Raw genomic sequence first — 21877 nt, 5'->3', positions numbered from 1 at the left:
GCTCCAGGGAAACCGTCTGGCCCCGGGGCTTTGTTGTTTTTCAAGTTCTTAAGGAGTAAAGAAATTTCTCTGTCAGTGAACGGTGTTAGGAGAGATTCACCATCCTCCTCCGAAAGTGTCGGGAGACCGAGCTCTTTAAGGAAGTCGCTAATTTCCGTAGTCGTGGCCGATCGAGGGAGCTCGCTTTTGGAAATGTTATATAGTTTGTCATAGAACAAAGCAAAAGCTGATCCAATGTCCGCTGGGGCATAGACTCTCTTTCCATCATGCGTGATATAAGGTATTCTTGCTGTAGCAGTTCGCTTTCTCAATTTACCAGCCAGAAGCGTATCCGCCCTATTACTTTTGTGATATAGAATTTGTTTGAAAACTGAGAGAGCCTTTTGAATTCTCTGTAATTCCAGTTCCTTAATCTGACTTCTCAGACCCTGTACTTTAGTAGAGAGTGCCTGGGTGGGGTTTTGTCTGTTAAGTGTTTCGGCCACCCAGAGATCACAATGGAGCTTACCCAAGGGAGCTCCCTTCGTACGACGTAATTCTGCCACCTTAGTAATACAAAAACCTTGTAGATAGGCTTTCAAGGCCGCAAATCTAATCTGATGGGACATTTGCCCCTCTCGATTGTCTTGCAGGAACTTAGCTATTTCCTCCTCGAGACCCAGTAGGAAGGAAGTATCCTTCCACAAGAACCGAGGGAACCTCCAGTAAGGCCTATCTATAGGCGTTCTCGGGCCAAACACCTGGAATGTGACGGCGTCGTGATCCGACCAGGTACAGTAGTGTATACGCGCCTCATTGATAGAGTTCAGCGTCCATGAATCAACAAAAAAATAATCAAGCCTGGAGTAGGATCTATGGGAGGCTGAGAAGTAAGTGAAATCTTTCACTTCAGGATGGTGTGCCCTCCATACATCAAAGAGAGAATGCTGTGCAATCAAATGCTGGAACTTCGGGGCCACCGATATGGTATAGGGGTCAATCCGTTTGTTGGGAGGGACCCTCTTGTCAAGGAGAGGATCCCAAACTAGATTGAAATCTCCCCCTAGGACCAGGGTGCCTTGTTTCAATTTATCAACGAGAAGAAGAGTCCTTTTCAAAAAGGAAACCTGTTTTTGGTTAGGGCTGTAGACATTGGCTAGAGTGACCAATTGTTCATTAAGTTTCCCTATCAAGATAAGGAAACGCCCCTCTGCGTCTCTTTCCACATGAACCAAATGGAATGCAATCCTTTTGTTAATCAGGATAGAAACACCTCTCGTTTTATCTTTATAGGTAGAATGGAATATTTCAGAGTAATCTGAGAACTTGACTGTAGGCATATGGGCAGTCGACCAGTGGGTCTCTTGCAAATAAACTACATCCGGGTTACGAGATTTAAGAAAGTTCCTCAACAGACTACGTTTGCTAGGGGAGTTCAGGCCCTTCACATTCAAAGTGAGGAAGGTTAGCGCCATAGTAGGCTCGTTTCTGTTTTGCGCCGTTCAGGAGGGGAAGGGGGATAAGGGGAGAGAAAAAAAAAAAAAAAGGGGAGGGGTGGGAAGAGAAAAGGGTAAGAAGGAAGAATAGAGGGCAGAGAGATAAGAAACAGAAATACAGAGGAAGATGTGTTATCCAAGAGCTAGACCCCTGCAAGGAGTTAGGGACCAGCCAATGGAGTACTAATCAAGTATGAAATCAGGTCTGGATTCTAGCAAAAAATGTAGGGAAATAAGGGAGAAATTTAGAATCTGTGTTCACGTGTTTACAATGTAAACTACAATTCTGGGGGGGGGGGGGCGAGAACCTGTTGGATAGGGTTACTTAAGTTTTTAAGTAGATAGTCGTGGTAGCCAGCAGCTACGGGGTACTTAACATAGATGAATTCTAAAACTTCCTGACAAAAACATTTACTAAGAAACAAGAAACAGTTAACTAGTTGAATTAGGGGTATAGGGGGGACAGTCTATATGTAATAATAAGCTTGGACCCATGGTGATGGCGGGACTCAGCCTGTGGGACCTAACTTGATGTATGTGGAGGTTTATTAGGGTAGGTAGTCACCAATGGTGAAGGCTTTAGGGAGGGGTGAGTAGGTCGTGATCTATATCTAAATGGACTAAAAAGTCATAATACCAGCCTAAACACTTACAAAATGGTGTACAAAACAGAGAAAACATATACCTTTGGAACCAGCATAGGAGTAAAAACATATACAAATTAATGCATTACAACCTAGAAAAAAAAAAAAAAAAAAAAGGGGGGGGGGGAGGGAGGGAAGGGGAGGGGAAGGGCTATTCTCAGGGAGTAGCATTCATGATATTAAAATCTGTCACGTATCACATATATGTATCAAATTGTGAGAAGGCTTAAAGGTATGGTCAATAATTCAAAATTGGGAGGGAGGAGGAGAGAGCGGGGAGAAAGGAAAAAAAAAAAATTTAATCATTGAGTTAAATTCAAACCTTGGTGTTTAGGTCAGAAAATGAAATGCATCACATCACAACAGGAAAATGGTACTTTTACATTTCTTGATACATTTCTTTTCCCCTCCATTACCAGCCTAAACACTTACAAAATGGTGTGCAAAACAGAGAAAACATATACCTTTGGAACCAGCATAGGAGTAAAAACATATACAAATTAATGCATTACAACCTGGAAGAAAAAAAAAAAAAAAAAAAAAATCATTAAGTTAAATTCAAACCTTGGTGTTTAGGTCAGAGAATGAAATGCATCACATCACAACAGCAAAATGGAACTTTTACATTTCTTGATACATTTCTTTTCCCCTCTATCGTTCCCTCCACCCCTCTCTCTCCACAACCTGGTGGACTTCAGGTCCTGGGGAGTCATTATGACCCATAGACTGTTGGGAAATTGGTCAGGGTCCCAAATAATAATATCAGGGGGTCTTCTACAACCCGGAAGAAACAGTCTATAGGATTGCCAGCCACCCTGTCAGGAGAAAGAAACATGGATCCAAGCAAAAACATAGCACAAGAAAATACAGTCCCCCCTTCACCAACTAGGATACTTATCGTCCTGGGTTAATCAGTCAATCAGAATCTGGAACAGGAGACTCCGGCCGGAGTAAACCAGCCGTAGAGGATAAAGTAGTGTCCGAAGGAAGACTGAAGGCAAAAGATGGTGTCTTATGGTTAGGTGATCTCTGTGGCAGGGGTTGCCACTCAGAAGCAGGTCTAATAGGTGTAGACTGGGTCTTTAGGTGAGCAGCCTGTGGAGTTGCAGAGGGTTTCTCCCCTGAAGGCGGAGGGTGACCCCTAGGCCCTGGTGTGTGAAGTAGATCCCAGTCTTTGAGATATTGACGAGCTCTATCTGGGGTGTTGGCAGCCAAAAGGTGGTTATCTTTGTGGATGAGGAGCTTTGTTGGGTACCCCCATCTGTATTTAATTCCCTGCTGTCGCAGGATTTTAGTAACCTCTCTAAATGTGGCTCTGTTTTGGATGGTAAACTGGGAGAGGTCTGGAAAGACTTGGATGTCCCTGAATTTTTCGGGTAAAGCAGGGTTGGAAAACATCGCTTTGGCAATCTGCTCTTTATATGTGAAAAAATGGAAGTGGGCTATCACATCTCTGGGCTTTTCAGATGGAATATTTCGCCCTCTAGGTAGCCTATGGACTCTGTCAAGCAAATTTTCATTAGGTAGGTGTGGTGCTTTGAGATGACCGCAGAACTCGGCTAGGAAAGATTCTAGGTCAGCAGCTGGGATTTCTTCTGAGATTCCTCGGAATCTAAGGTTGTTGCGGCGGGAGCGATCTTCAATGTCAGCCATCTTTGCTTCCACTGTGTCTAACATATCAACCAATACATGGGAATGGTTAGAGAGATGTGCCTGTTCCACCGTCAGATCCTCTTGTTTTTGCTCTAGGGCCTCAACTCTCTCGTTGATTGTGCCTATGTCTTTTCGCAGATCTGCAATAGAGCTATTAAAAGTCTTAGTGAGAGATTCTTGCAGGTTAGTGATTTTTTGGGTGATTGAGTTGACAATTTCAGATGCCATAGTAGATGGAAGTTCTCCTGTTGTCTGAGAGTACTGGTCAAACAGCTCACTTTCGGCGTGTGGAGGGATATTCAGAGACTCTGAGCTTGGCTGTCTATCTGCCTGGGATTTAGGCTTAAAGTGGTCAGACATGGACTTTTTATATTCAGCTTGGTTTACAGTCTTTCGTCTAGAGCCCAGTGGCATGATAAATAACTGTTTGCAGTTCCCTCTCGCTCAAGCTGTATGCAGTATATATATTTAAAAGTGAGCCATTACCCAGGGTAAAGAAGTTATCAGGTGTGGAAGCTTTAAAACATAGTAGAAGGGAAGAGGGACCAGGCCCCCTTAACTATTTCCCCCTTTCGCCAGACTGCCTGTGAGTTTACATAGTGAGAGCTATAAGGGCCTTGTAGCCCTGCTTAAAAATTTAATAGCTGTCCAGAAGAGTTGTATACTTATAGCGTAGGGCCCAAACCTACAGTATGCGGTTTTGAGAATTAGTTGTTATTATCAATCTTCATTCAGGATACATATACATAGCACCACTAATCAGAGAAAGCAGCTTAGGAATCAGGACCATATGTAATTTACGGTAAATACCAATCCAAATTTTAATCTCTAGTTCATAGATGAAGAGAGAAACACGGTAAATACCAATCCAGCTATTGCAAGTGAGACAGAATCTGCAGCTTTGTATGTTATTGAATGAACATCCACGCAGGGAAAACACTTGTGGGGCAGTGATATGTGTTGATCTGTAAAAGTCCTTGTGGATTTGTGTCATTAGTCTATGGTACAGGGAAGATAGTATGCTGTACTGTTGACAGAGGCACAGATTGAGTGACACTAATATCAGGGGTTAGCAGCTTTCTACTCACATATTGCCACGTGGGATGTTGCTGACTGTAATATGTCTGTCCGGCTTCTGTACTGAAAAAAAGCACTGTCCATCAATCCTCACCCTCTCCTATAAGGTGTTTGTTGGTCCGGAGGGTTAGTCAGAGGGCTTGCTGGTGTTGGGAAACTTTTTGGCAATCAGGCCCAAAATCGAGTGCCGATGTAGGCCGCGACCGCGGCCTTTCCTGCAAAATGCTCTGGTACTCCCGGTCGGCCTGAATTCAGACCTCAAAATATCCCACAAAAAAGTAAGGGGCAACTCTAGGCGACCCCGCAAATTGACTGAGGTGGTTTGTGAGCAGTTTCGTTGCTCTTGGTTAATGTAAAAGACCTAATTACACTTTTTTAGGAGCAGAGCTCTGTCCCTGCATGTCTTGTCAGATCGGCTGCTGGCTCCGCCCCCCTGGATGGGTCCCTATTTTATTGTTGTAACATATACATTATTACTGCAAAATAGGTATTGTAAACTATCTTCTGCTGCCTAGTTGAGTTGTACCTATAGCTCTCCCCAGTTTCGGTTGCTCATATTTAACTGTTATATCCAAAGTTGATAGATCTTTCTTTAAGTTTGCTGTGTTTGAAGCTGATAAGCCTTAAGGCCCATAAGTGGCCTAATGATACTATAAACCTCCTTTTATAGAGCCTAAGGAATACATTGGAGGTCCAAAAGTGGCCTCATCTGTTTAACGGAGGTAGAAAAAAGAGGGTTCAAGTTTGATATGTTCTACACTTTTATTCAGGTATTAATTTGACAGCTTTCGATATTGTATGGCTTTATACGCCACCTTATTGTCATGTTGATTGCTGATTGTATGACTTTATATTTATCCATTGTACCTTTATGTGTATGCATCTTTTACCCTCAATAAAAATTTATATAAAAATAAAATATATTGTTTTTCTATCTTTTATGAATGGTGAAATATCTTTTTTTTTCGACATGAAGTAGCCCTACTGCCGAAGCGATCTGAATTATATCATTATCTATATCTATATATGTTACCATATTCCTCTCAGTAATCCAGTCACTGGCTACTTTGATCATACTTGCAAGATTATAAGTACTAATATCTGGTAGGCCTAAACCTCCATGCTCTCTATTCTGAACTAGTTTCCTACGCGCTATTCTTGCTTTCTTCTTGGAATTGGGAACAGCAAGAATGAAACTTCTTTAAATCTTTATATTTAATATATAAAGGAAGATTTTGGCACAAGAACATAACTTTTGGTAAAAGATTCATCTTGATTAGCAGTATTTTTGCAGAGAGGGATAAGGGTAGAAGTCTCCATCTTACTAAGTGATCTGTGATTGAACTCCATAAATTCCTGTAGTTACTCTCATACCATTCTGCTGGATTCTTAATTAGATTAATACCCAGGCAATTAATCTGTTTTACTGCTTCTTTAAATGAGAGTGTATGTAAGCTCCTCTTGTTTTTAATTAACCATCAAATTTAAGATTTTAGAATGTTTATTCTATACCCTGAGAAAGAGCCAAACCTTTGAATTATGTTCAATAGAACTGGGATGTTTTCCCTAGTGTTTCCAATAAATATAAGCAGATCATCCGCATAGAAAGAAAGCCCTATTTTTGGTTATCCTACATAGATTCCTTGTAGTTTGTTTCTAAGTTTTATCGCTAAGTAACGGTGATAGAGGACAGCCCTGTCTTGTGCCTTTCATGTTTACTACTTTTGGAGAGAGACAGACGTTAATTGCAATGGAAGAATAGGGGTTATTATATATAAGTTGAGCTAAAGGCCCAGTAAGTTATCCTACATAGATTCCTGGTAGTTTGTTTCTAAGTTTTATCGCTAAGTAACGGTGATAGAGGACAGCCCTGTCTTGTGCCTTTCATGATTACTACTTTTGGAGAGAGACAGCCGTTAATTGCAATGGAAGAATAGGGGTTATTAAATATAAGTTGAGCTAAAGGCCCAGTAAGTCCACATTTTTCTAAAGATGTAAATAAATGATCCCATGTGATGGAATCATATGCCTTCACAGCATCTATTGTAATTAAGGCTGCATCCTCTAATTTTTGATTCTGTCATTTTTGGGAATTTATCCAAAAATGTTCTATTACCATCAGAACTCTTTGCATGTTTTTCCTTGGGTTACGTCCGTCCATAAAGCCAGTTTGGTCCTGTTGTATTAATGTCCCAATGATTTTCTTCAGTCTGTTTGATACTATTGCTGTTAAAAGTTTATAGTCATTGTTTAATAGTGAAATGGGCCTGTATGAATCAACTGATTCCAGGTCTTTATCCTTTTTAAGAATAAGATAAATTGTTGCAGCTGTTAAGTATGGGGAGGACATTTCATTCTGTATAAAATATTTGTTAAATAGGTTATACAAAATAGGCGTTATCTGATCTGATAGAATCTTGTAAAATTCTATGGGAACTTGATCTGGGCCCGGAGCCTTACCCACCATCACCATTTTTATAGCCCTCAAGCTTTCCTCTTGGGTAATGGGTGAGTTTAGCTCTAACTTTTCTCTGTCTAACCTAGGGACCTGAATTCCATCCCAAAGGCCTGTTTTTTCGCACGATCAATCTTTTCTGCTGCATAAATTTTCTGGAAATAGAATTGAGTCATAGGCACAGGAGAAAATATTGAATTTATTATCATTATAGGCACAGGGAAAAATATTACATTCCTGATAACAGAAACACCATATTTTTAAAATGGCTAATTATGCTATAAAAGCCTATTCAATGGGTTAAACCTGCTTTTAAAAAAAAACTTCCTCCTCAGCCCCCATTGTTAAAACTTCTACGACATCCAGTCTCTAAAATTCAATCAAACTACACCAAATTGTTGTTAAGACCTTATCTTATAGACACAATTTAATGGAAATTAAACATTTGTCCATGGCTCATAAAATAACAAAAGCATGTGTCCAGGATCTACCTCTGAACAGGAAATCACTGGAGGGCTTTGTCAACAGAACAGAGAAGACTGTTGTTCCAACTCAAGGGAGTGGAGTCCTTTGTCTGGGAATTTGTTTACACTCTGGCAGATGGAATTACAAAAATAGGTTTAATCACTCTTACGTTAATGAGATGCCTGACAAATGTGTGTTTTAAGGAAGGAAATACAATTTTAAAATGTAAGAAATTAAAAGTGTGAATTGTATATAAAGAAAAAAAAAAGTTACATCAAATTGTATCCCAATGCTGTATAAATAATTAACTGATAACCAGTGTATATTACCAATATTGCATTATGTGTGTATAAGGATCATATGTTTTTATATATATATATATATGTATGTGACAGGTACATTTATGTATTACATATAATTATATATATATATATATATATATATATATATATATATATATATATATATATACAATTAGCACGTGTTCCAGCACTCCAGCTTCAAGTCCTCAATGGATTGTAGATAAGAGCTAGGAAAGGGAGGGCACTCTCAGGATTTATATACATCAAAGTTAATTTATTGTTTATAACAACAACGTTAGAAAGTCATAAGGATAGGTCAACGTTTCGACTTACATAGAAGCCTTCATCAAGACAGATGAACAACTCACAACGGCGACTAGCAGCCGCACACAACACCACCGGCAAAACAGTGGTGTTGTGTGCAGCTGCTAGTCGCCGTTGTGAGTTGTTCATCTGTCTTGATGAAGGCTTCTATGTAAGCCGAAACGTCGACCTATCCTTATGACTTTCTAACGTTGTTATAAACAATAAGTTAACTTTGATGTATATAAATCCTGAGAGTGCCCTCCCTTTCCTAGCTCTTTTATATATATATATATATATATATATATATATATATATATATATATATATACTGATTACTTGACCAAATTATATTCCCAGGTATCATCATGCATTGAAAAGTCATACCAATGAGAAACGTTTGTAAAATACTATATAATTAATTATGCCTCATCTGTAACATACACTTATATATGAGATGCCCACATAAGAAAATCCTATTTACGTGTATGCCTGATGTATAAATAAGTGTCTAAGTCATAAGGATTTATTTTAAACTGGTAACATTTTAGTTAAACAAAAAACAAAAAATATTAAATGAAATATACTTGCATGCATGTAAGTAGACAGGGATGTAAGTATACATATGTATGTATAGATTAGCATGTATATATATATATATATATATATATATATATATATATATATAAAACCATTTATTAAAAAAGAAGTATTGTAGGAGAATATTTCACTCCTTATTTTAAAGAAAGGGAATTCAGCACTATTTTATATCAAACACAATGGCCCCTATTTATCATAGGTCTTGCGGACCTGATCCGACAGTGTGGATCAGGTCCGCAAGACCTCGCTAAATGTGGAGAGCTGCTGGTGCAACGCCGCCCCCTAATGACTCATGGCCAATCGGCCGCCAGCAGGGAGGTGTCAATCAACCCGATCGGACAGGTTATGGAGCAGCGGTCTTTAGACTGCTGCTTCATAACTTGTGTTTCTGGCGAGTCTTCAGAAACACGGCCCTTCAAGCTCCATACGGAGCTTGATAAATATGCGCCCAAGTCTTTATTCATAATGAACGCAATTTAAAAAACATCAAAAGAATCTCTTTGCCACAAATTCTACAAAAAGCATTGCAAACCCTAATCTAATATACCATATACAAAAGGATATATGTATATATGCGCTAATAAGTAACCATATACAAAAGGATATATGTATATATGCGCTAATAAGTAACCATATACAAAAGGATATATGTATATATGCGTTAATAAGTAACCATATACAAAAGGATATATGTATATATGCGCTAATAAGTAACCATATACAAAAGGATATATGTATATATGCGCTAATAAGTAACCATATACAAAAAGATATATGTATATATGTGCTAATAAGTAACCATATGCAAAAGGATATATATATATATATATATATATATATATATATGCGCTAATAAGTAACCATATACAAAAGGATATATGTATATATGTGCTAATAAGTAACCATATACAAAAGGATATATGTATATATGCGCTAATACGTAACCATATACAAAAGGATATATGTATATATGCGCTAATAAGTAACCATATACAAAAGGATATATGTATATATGCGCTAATAAGTAACCATATACAAAAGGATATATATATATATATATGCGCTAATAAGTAACCATATACAAAAGGATATATGTATATATGCGCTAATAAGTAACCATATACAAAAGGATATATGTATATATGCGCTAATAAGTAACCATATACAAAAGGATATATGTATATATGCGCTAATAAGTAACCATATACTAAAGGATATATATATATATATATATATATATATATATATGCGCTAATAAGTAACCATATACAAAAGGATATATGTATATATGCGCTAATAAGTAACCATATACAAAAGGATATATGTATATATGCACTAATAAGTAACCATATACAAAAGGATATATATATATATGCGCTAATAAGTAACCATATACAAAAGGATATATGTATATATGCGCTAATAAGTAACCATATACAAAAGGATATATGTATATATGCGCTAATAAGTAACCATATACAAAAGGATATATGTATATATAAGCTTATAAGTAACCATACAGTATACAAAAGGATATATGTATATATGCGCTAATAAGTAACCATATACAAAATGATATATGTATATATGCGTTAATAAGTAACCATATACAAAAATATATATGTATATATGCGCTAATAAGTAACCATATACAAAATGATATATGTATATATGCGCTAATAAGTAACCATATACAAAATGATATATGTATATATAAGCTTATAAGTAACCATATACAAAATGATATATGTATATATGCGCTAATAAGTAACCATATACAAAAGGATATATGTATATATGCGCTAATAAGTAACCATATACGAAAGGATATATGTATATATGCGCTAATAAGTAACCATATACAAAAGGATATATGTATATATGCGCTAATAAGTAACCATATACAAAAGGATATATATATATATATATATATGCGCTAATAAGTAACCATATACAAAAGGATATATGTATATATGTGCTAATAAGTAACCATATACAAAAAGGATATATGTATATATGCACTAATAAGTAACCATATACAGACAGATATATGTATATATGTGCTAATAAGTAACCATATACAGACAGATATATGTATATATGCGCTAATAAGTAACCATATACAGACAGATATATGTATATATGCGCTAATAAGTAACCATATACAGACAGATATATGTATATATGCGCTAATAAGTAACCATATACAGACAGATATATGTATATATGCGCTAATAAGTAACCATATACAAAAGGATATATGTATATATGCGCTAATAAGTAACCATATACAAAAGGATATATATATATATATATATATGCGCTAATAAGTAACCATATACAAAAGGATATATGTATATATGTGCTAATAAGTAACCATATACAAAAAGGATATATGTATATATGCACTAATAAGTAACCATATACAGACAGATATATGTATATATGTGCTAATAAGTAACCATATACAGACAGATATATGTATATATGCGCTAATAAGTAACCATATACAGACAGATATATGTATATATGTGCTAATAAGTAACCATATACAGACAGATATATGTATATATGCGCTAATAAGTAACCATATACAGACAGATATATGTATATATGCGCTAATAAGTAACCATATACAGACAGATATATGTATATATGTGCTAAAAAGTAACCATATACAGACAGATATATGTATATATGCGCTAATAAGTAACCATATACAGACAGATATATGTATATATGCGCTAATAAGTAACCATATACAGACAGATATATGTATATATGCGCTAATAAGTAACCATATACAGACAGATATATGTATATATGCGCTAATAAGTAACCATATACAGACAGATATATGTATATATGCGCTAATAAGTAACCATATACAGACAGATATATGTATATATGTGCTAATAAGTAACCATATACAGACAGATATATGTATATATGCGCTAATAAGTAACCATATACAGACAGATATATGTATATATGCGCTAATAAGTAACCATATACAGACAGATATATGTATATATGCGCTAATAAGTAACCATATACAGACAGATATATGTATATATGCGCTAATAAGTAACCATATACAAAAGGATATATGTATATATGCGCTAATAAGTAACCATATACAGACAGATATATGTATATATGCGCTAATAAGTAACCATATACAGACAGATATATGTATATATGCGCTAATAAGTAACCATATACAGACAGATATATGTATATATGCGCTAATAAGTAACCATATACAGACAGATATATGTATATATGCGCTAATAAGTAACCATATACAGACAGATATATGTATATATGCGCTAATAAGTAACCATATACAGACAGATATATGTATATATGCGCTAATAAGTAACCATATACAGACAGATATATGTATATATGCGCTAATAAGTAACCATATACAGACAGATATATGTATATATGCGCTAATAAGTAACCATATACAAAAGGATATATGTATATATGCGCTAATAAGTAACCATATACAGACAGATATATGTATATATGCGCTAATAAGTAACCATATACAGACAGATATATGTATATATGCGCTAATAAGTAACCATATACAAAAGGATATATGTATATATGCGCTAATAAGTAACCATATACAGACAGATATATGTATATATGCGCTAATAAGTAACCATATACAGACAGATATATGTATATATGCGCTAATAAGTAACCATATACAGACAGATATATGTATATATGCGCTAATAAGTAACCATATACAGACAGATATATGTATATATGCGCTAATAAGTAACCATATACAAAAGGATATATGTATATATGCGCTAATAAGTAACCATATACAGACAGATATATGTATATATGCGCTAATAAGTAACCATATACAGACAGATATATGTATATATGCGCTAATAAGTAACCATATACAGACAGATATATGTATATATGCGCTAATAAGTAACCATATACAGACAGATATATGTATATATGCGCTAATAAGTAACCATATACAGACAGATATATGTATATATGCGCTAATAAGTAACCATATACAGACAGATATATGTATATATGCGCTAATAAGTAACCATATACAGACAGATATATGTATATATGTGCTAATAAGTAACCATATACAGACAGATATATGTATATATGCGCTAATAAGTAACCATATACAGACAGATATATGTATATATGCGCTAATAAGTAACCATATACAAAAGGATATATGTATATATGCGCTAATAAGTAACCATATACAAAAAGATATATGTATATATGCGCTAATAAGTAACCATATACAAAAAGATATATGTATATATGCGCTAATAAGTAACCATATACAAAAGGATATATGTATATATGCGCTAATAAGTAACCATATACAAAAGGATATATGTATATATGCGCTAATAAGTAACCATATACAGACAGATATATGTATATATGCGCTAATAAGTAACCATATACAGACAGATATATGTATATATGCACTAATAAGTAACCATATACAGACAGATATATGTATATATGTGCTAATAAGTAACCATATACAGACAGATATATGTATATATGCGCTAATAAGTAACCATATACAGACAGATATATGTATATATGCGCTAATACGTAACCATATACAGACAGATATATGTATATATGCGCTAATAAGTAACCATATACAGACAGATATATGTATATATGTGCTAATAAGTAACCATATACAGACAGATATATGTATATATGCGCTAATAAGTAACCATATACAGACAGATATATGTATATATGCGCTAATAAGTAACCATATACAGACAGATATATGTATATATGCGCTAATAAGTAACCATATACAGACAGATATATGTATATATGCGCTAATAAGTAACCATATACAGACAGATATATGTATATATGCGCTAATAAGTAACCATATACAGACAGATATATGTATATATGCGCTAATAAGTAACCATATACAGACAGATATATGTATATATGCGCTAATAAGTAACCATATACAAAAGGATATATGTATATATGCGCTAATAAGTAACCATATACAGACAGATATATGTATATATGCGCTAATAAGTAACCATATACAGACAGATATATGTATATATGTGCTAATAAGTAACCATATACAGACAGATATATGTATATATGCGCTAATAAGTAACCATATACAGACAGATATATGTATATATGCGCTAATAAGTAACCATGTTTGTAACAATATATTTTGCACTGTTAAAGAAACACAGATCAAATGAAACAAACATCCTTCATATCTGGGTAGGTTAAAACAGGTAAATAAGTGTCCCGGTCAAATAGTTAACAGCTATAACGTGCAGTTCACAGCATTAATGCCCATATGTTCCGGTCTGTACCGCGGTTTGCACCGCACTCAAGGTTATGACTGGATAGTGTAGATGCAAGCAAAGTCATAAGTGGAGGCTTACGTGACTTGAACAGTGGATATGGCTTATATTCCCCTCCTGGGACTCCCTTTTCACAGGAGCTCGTGCACAAACGAGTATTTCAGATTAATCTGTTAAGCCATTTCCTCTGACGTCACTCTGTACCTTGTAAGCATACTCCTGTGTTAGCCAGCACAAGCTTGCCTTTGATACAAACAATGCTGTTAAAAAACCACAGCCTCTGGGCACTTTATCACCTATTTCTTTCAAGTGATTTATCTCCAAAGTGTTAGAGCTCTAAGCCATATCCACTGTTCAAGTCACGTAAGCCTCCACTTATGACTTTGCTTGCATCTACACTATCCAGTCATAACCTTGAGTGCGGTGCAAACCGCGGTACAGACCGGAACATATGGGCATTAATGCTGTGAACTGCACGTTATAGCTGTTAACTATTTGACCGGGACACTTATTTACCTGTTTTAACCTACCCAGATATGAAGGATGTTTGTTTCATTTGATCTGTGTTTCTTTAACAGTGCAAAATATATTGTTACAAATATGGTTACTTATTAGCGCATATATACATATATCTGTCTGTATATGGTTACTTATTAGCACATATATACATATATCTGTCTGTATATGGTTACTTATTAGCGCATATATACATATATCTGTCTGTATATGGTTACTTATTAGCGCATATATACATATATCTGTCTGTATATGGTTACTTATTAGCGCATATATACATATATCTGTCTGTATATGGTTACTTATTAGCGCATATATACATATATCTGTCTGTATATGGTTACTTATTAGCGCATATATACATATATCTGTCTGTATATGGTTACTTATTAGCGCATATATACATATATCTGTCTGTATATGGTTACTTATTAGCGCATATATACATATATCTGTCTGTATATGGTTACTTATTAGCGCATATATACATATATCTGTCTGTATATGGTTACTTATTAGCGCATATATACATATATCTGTCTGTATATGGTTACTTATTAGCGCATATATACATATATCTGTCTGTATATGGTTACTTATTAGCGCATATATACATATATCTGTCTGTATATGGTTACTTATTAGCGCATATATACATATATCTGTCTGTATATGGTTACTTATTAGCGCATATATACATATATCCTTTTGTATATGGTATATTAGATTAGGGTTTGCAATGCTTTTTGTAGAATTTGTGGCAAAGAGATTATTTTGATGTTTTTTAAATTGTGTTCATTATGAATAAAGATTTGTGGTGCGATCCGATATACGGCGTAGTTTTCAGCGCAAGCATGGGTACCCGCGCCACCCGTAATTTCACCTTGCACATCAGGGTATTACATATACTGCGCCGTTAGATGCTAAACTGGCATAAGTATGAAAAACTGGCGATCTTTCGAAAAGTGCGCAAATACACATTTTAGTCGTTGCAAGTAACTTACGCCTGTATTTTGCCCACGTAAAGTCTCAATAAAGAGTAGTTTTATGCAAATTAGGCTAACACTCATAAAAATGAACAGCGACTCCATCTAAAAATGCGACACGTAATTACGCTATTCAAAAGTCATATATAAACCCATGCGCAGCCGGCATTTTCTTCAGTGTGTTTGGATGGTTCGTTGAGCTACAGCACACTACAGTGGAGTGGAGGATTAGTCAGAGTAGAGAGAGAGGCGCAAACAGAGGAGTTAGTTAGGTCGCATTGTTGGTTGATTAAGCTTGTACACTTACACATATGTTTACATATTGCACACATATTGCATACATACATATACAAATACACCACACTTTTTTTTTCAAACACCTCACACATTTTATTTCAATTTTACAGTGTGATAGGTTGGTGTTTGGTTGTGATTGTGTGTGATTGAACTGGGAGTGAGTGTGAGTGTGTGAGTGTGTGTAGTGTGAGGATGGCAGGGAGAGGTAGGGAGGAGGGTAGAGGAGTGGCAGGGAGAGGAGTATTGTAGAGGACAGGAGGAGCAGTGGGGTCCCCGTCAGGGAGTAAGTGGAGTGGGGAGTGGGAGAGCTAGAAGGGATGATGGGAGGGGAGATGCCCAAGAGCCCCAGAGACCAGGCACATCTAGAAGAGGGACAGAGGGTGCACATGGGGACAGAAGGGGGAAGGAGGGAGAGGATAGGGAGGAACCCACACCAGGGACATCACAGGGAGCAAGCCAGGTGTCCACGGAGGATGAAAGGATGAGATGTTCAAACTTCTCATTCGATGAGAATGTTGCCCTAGTCCAGGCCATCATGGACAATCACAATGCCTTGTTTGGCCAGGAGAAGGGCAAAGGCGTTGCCAAAAGGCGTAAAACAGCATGGTTGGCGGTAGAGGATGCCGTCAACAGTGTGGCCCCTCAGAGGAGGACTGTTGAGGGCCTGAAAAAGCGGTGGAATGACTTCAAGAGGCGGATGAAAGAAAAGATGGAACATATAGCTGAAAGTACTCAAGCAGCAGCAGATGCAGCTGAAAATGTCACTCAAGCACCAGCAGCTGCAGCTGAAAATGTCACTCAAGCACCAGCAGATGCAGCTGAAAATGTCCCACAAGCACCAGCAGATGCAGCTGAACCTGCACCTCAAGCACCAGCAGATGCAGCTGAACCTGCACCTCAAGCACCAGCAGATGCAGCTTTAAATGTCCCACAGGAACCAGCAGATGCAGCTGAACCTGCACCTCAAGCACCAGCAGATGCAGCTGAACCTGCACCTCAAGCACCAGCAGATGCAGCTGAAAATGTCCCACAGGAATCAGCAGGTGCAGCTGAACCTGCACCTCAAGCACCTAGAAGCCCTGCTGCTCAAGAGCCTGTGGATGCATTGTATTCTCCCCTGGGTGAGGAATACATTGCACTCCAGAGGAGGCTCATAACAAGATGTGAGAGCAGACAAAGAGGCCAAGAGAGGTTTCACAGGAGCCAAGAGAGGTTCTTCAGGAGCCAAGAGAGGTTACACAAACGTAGCATAGAGCTGCAGAGGGACATGGCAGCATCATTAAGTGGAATTGTTCAAAACCAGTCACAGATGATGCAAATTATGTCTGATATGCAGATGCAAATCAACTCTTGTGTGTGTTGGTTGAGCACTATACACACCAGCAGGACACTGCCTCCAGCCTATCATCTGTGGCCAGCACTCCAGCAGAAACATCTAAATCTTCTCAAACCAGGAGAACAAGGAAATCCACTACAGTCACCTCTGCCCCCTCATCCAAGAAGCCTAAAAATAAATAAATATTCTTATAGTTCACCATATATCTTGTACTCTGTTATTTACCATATAAATGTCATCCCCATCCATGTGAGGTGTGTTTTAGTACACTAATATTGTTTAAACATATAATAAGCCCTGTGTGGAAATGGCCCCAAAAAGGCAATATTATCATGTTAATGACATATTCTTGTACTATAACTCACATCCACAATAGTTGTTTCTGAAGGGTACATATAGTAATATTCACTTCTAAGATGTAAATCAATGTATCTCACATCCAATATAAATTGACACATTGGTATATATAGTAGTGATGTTACTGATAGGGTGGGCATTATCAGGTGTTTAAAGTCTGCAGGTGAGAGGTTGTGGTGTTTGTGATTGGTTTGACAAAATTGCAAAGAGGCAGCCTTCAAGAAGGTCTTAGAAATTATCATATGAGCCATCCTAGGTTTTGCTTTCAACTAAGAATACCAAGAGAACAAAGCAAGTGTTCTAATTAAATCTGAAAGTAGTTAGAAATAACATGCCCTATTTAAAAGAAGAAGGTTTTCTTTGGACTTGACTGTCCCTTTATATATTTTGGCATCAGTGCCAAACTGCGTTAGCATTAGAATAAATTACACTCCAGTGGGTTCTAAAGAGATGAAGGTAATACAATTTAAAGTAAATAAGCACGTATATGTCCACACTGTGATAAAGTACCTACAAGCTCAATCCATTTGATTATGTTGTGGCTTCAAACTATTTCAAATACACATATAAACCTATAAAAAAAATAATATCATTTAACCTTGAGATGCTGCTTAAATGTATGTGTTTGTTAAGGCTTCCAGGGAGTTTCATTGGTTTTTTAATCAGTGCAAGGGTTGCTGCGCCTGCAATTTGTGGCGAGTTGAGAATGGAGTAGATTTTCTGAATTCTGCGTGCGTAAGTCCTTACGCTGTATATTGGATACCAAATTGCGTGTCTGTTCTATGTTAGTCTATGGCTAAAAAAAATACGGCCGAAGGGGGAAATATACGCATGTAACTTGTATGCTACACTGTATATGTAATATCAAAATCGTGCAAAATCTGGCGTCGCTGGCTTTTGCGGGCGACGCTGCATATCGGATCGGGCCCTTGGTGTTTGATATAAGATAGTGCTGAATTCCCTTTCTTTAAAATAAGGAGTGAAATATTCTCCTATAATACTTCTTTAATAAATGGTTATTTTTACTAGGGCCTGCACCATTCCCTTTATTGAGGATTCCCTTTATTGAGGATTTTGAACACCAATTACCTGGTAGTGAAATCCAGGCCAGGGGATTACTTTTTTCTCTCTAACTATTTAAACTATATATATACAGGGAGTGCAGAATTATTAGGCAAGTTGTATTTTTGAGGATTAATTTTATTATTGAACAACAACCATGTTCTCAATGAACCCAAAAACTCATTAATATCAAAGCTGAATAGTTTTGGAAGTAGTTTTTTGTTTGTTTTTAGTTATAGCTATTTTAGGGGGATATCTGTGTGTGCAGGTGACTATTACTGTGCATAATTATTAGGCAACTTAACAAAAAACAAATATATACCCATTTCAATTATTTATTTTTACCAGTGAAACCAATATAACATCTCAACATTCACAAATATACATTTCTGACATTCAAAAACAAAACAAAAACAAATCAGTGACCAATATAGCCACCTTTCTTTGCAAGGACACTCAAAAGCCTGCCATCCATGGATTCTGTCAGTGTTTTGATCTGTTCACCATCAACATTGCGTGCAGCAGCAACCACAGCCTCCCAGACACTGTTCAGAGAGGTGTACTGTTTTCCCTCCTTGTAAATCTCACATTTGATGATGGACCACAGGTTCTCAATGGGGTTCAGATCAGGTGAACAAGGAGGCCATGTCATTAGATTTTCTTCTTTTATACCCTTTCTTGCCAGCCACGCTGTGGAGTACTTGGACACGTGTGATGGAGCATTGTCCTGCATGAAAATCATGTTTTTCTTAAAGAATGCAGACTTCTTCCTGTACCACTGCTTGAAGAAGGTGTCTTCCAGAAACTGGCAGTAGGACTGTGAGTTGAGCTTGACTCCATCCTCAACCCGAAAAGGCCCCACAAGCTCATCTTTGATGATACCAGCCCAAACCAGTACTCCACCTCCACCTTGCTGGCGTCTGAGTCGGACTGGAGCTCTCTGCCCTTTACCAATCCAGCCACAGGCCCATCCATCTGGCCCATCAAGACTCACTCTCATTTCATCAGTCCATAAAACCTTAGAAAAATCAGTCTTGAGATATTTCTTGGCCCAGTATTGACGTTTCAGCTTGTGTGTCTTGTTCAGTGGTGGTCGTCTTTCAGCCTTTCTTACCTTGGCCATGTCTCTGAGTATTGCACACCTTGTGCTTTTGGGCACTCCAGTGATGTTGCAGCTCTGAAATATGGCCAAACTGGTGGCAAGTGGCATCTTGGCAGCTGTACGCTTGACTTTTCTCAGTTCATGGGCAGTTATTTTGCGCCTTGCTTTTTCCACACGCTTCTTGCGACCCTGTTGACTATTTTGAATGAAACGCTTGATTGTCTTCGATGATCACGCTTCAGAAGCTTTGCAATTTTAAGAGTGCTGCATCCCTCTGAAAGATATCTCACTATTTTTGACTTTTCTGAGCCTGTCAAGTCCTTCTTTTGACCCATTTTGCCAAAGGAAAGGAAGTTGCCTAATAATTATGCACACCTGATAATTCTGCACTCTTTGTATATACAGTATATATATATATATATATATATATATATACAGTATATATATATATATATATATATATATATATATATATATATATATACAGTATATATATATATATATATATATATATGTGTGTGTGTGTGTGCTATGTATAATTATATATATATATATATATATATGTGTGTGTGTGTGCTATGTATAAGTATATATATATATATATATATATATATGTATATATATATATGTATATATATATATATATATATGTGTGTGTGCTATGTATAAGTATATATGTATATATATGTATATATGTATATATATGTATATATATATATATATATATATATATATATATATATGTGTGTGTGTGTGCTATGTATAAGTATATATGTATATATATGTATATATATGTGTGTGTGTGTGCTATGTATCAGTATATATATATATATATATATATATATATATATATATGTATATATATGTGTGTGTGTGCTATGTATAAGTATATATATATATATATATGTATATATATGTGTGTGTGTGTGCTATGTATAAGTATATATATATATATATATATATATATATATATATATAGTATTAGGAAAGAGAAAAACGAGGCACTGCAGACTCTGTTTCCAAAGTGGTTATTTTAATGAACAGTCAAGTAGAATACACAGTCACAGTGTGCAGGGTTGGATCTGACGCGTTTCCCGCATGCTCACATGCGCTTCATCAGAGATCTAGTGGTGTTCACCTGCTGTCAGATTAAATACTGGTGTTAGCCAATAGTGTGTAAGCAAAGCCTAATTGTTATTGTGTGAATCAAACCTGGTGTGCAATTATTTGGTGCAGAAAAAGGAAAATCTTGAATGTGAAACTCTCAAAAGAAAACAGTGTTATTGAACAATGATTAGGTAGGCTGTGCATGTAGTCAAAACGATATAATAAAATAAATATAATAAACGTGGTTTTGTATTTATTTGTGATAGTGACATATTACTAAGAGCTAAGTGCTGGAGTTTGGCTTTTTAGGGGTTGTGCTGTGCATGAGAATGTAAGCACAACATGGTCTAGCTATCACCGCGGTGATAGACAGAGTTGTATTCTAGGGGTATAAGAACAAGAACTTATATCAAGACTCACATTATATATGGAAGATATGTAGTTGGGCACAAAAGATAAGAATGAGAATGAACATGAGGAAAAAGAAGAAAGAAGATGCAGGTGGGAAAGGGTAAAGATAGCAACTCTATTGTTTGTGAACTAAAGAGCTTTTCTTGCTCATGCCTAATATTCCACACTGTCCATTGCCAAGCAGTTATTATTATATATTTTAGATTTATGGTGGCTGTATTGCTGGACATGATGAGTGTAGTAATTATGCAAATATGAGATATAATGTACCTGCTATCCTAGGTAGCAAAATAATTGCTCCAGGTATCAACTATCCTGTACAAAGATATCTAATTG

Source organism: Bombina bombina, chromosome 2 (genome assembly GCF_027579735.1).
Source record: "Bombina bombina isolate aBomBom1 chromosome 2, aBomBom1.pri, whole genome shotgun sequence".
Classification (NCBI taxonomy): Eukaryota; Metazoa; Chordata; class Amphibia; order Anura; family Bombinatoridae; genus Bombina; species Bombina bombina.
This window is presented reverse-complemented; position numbering follows the sequence as displayed.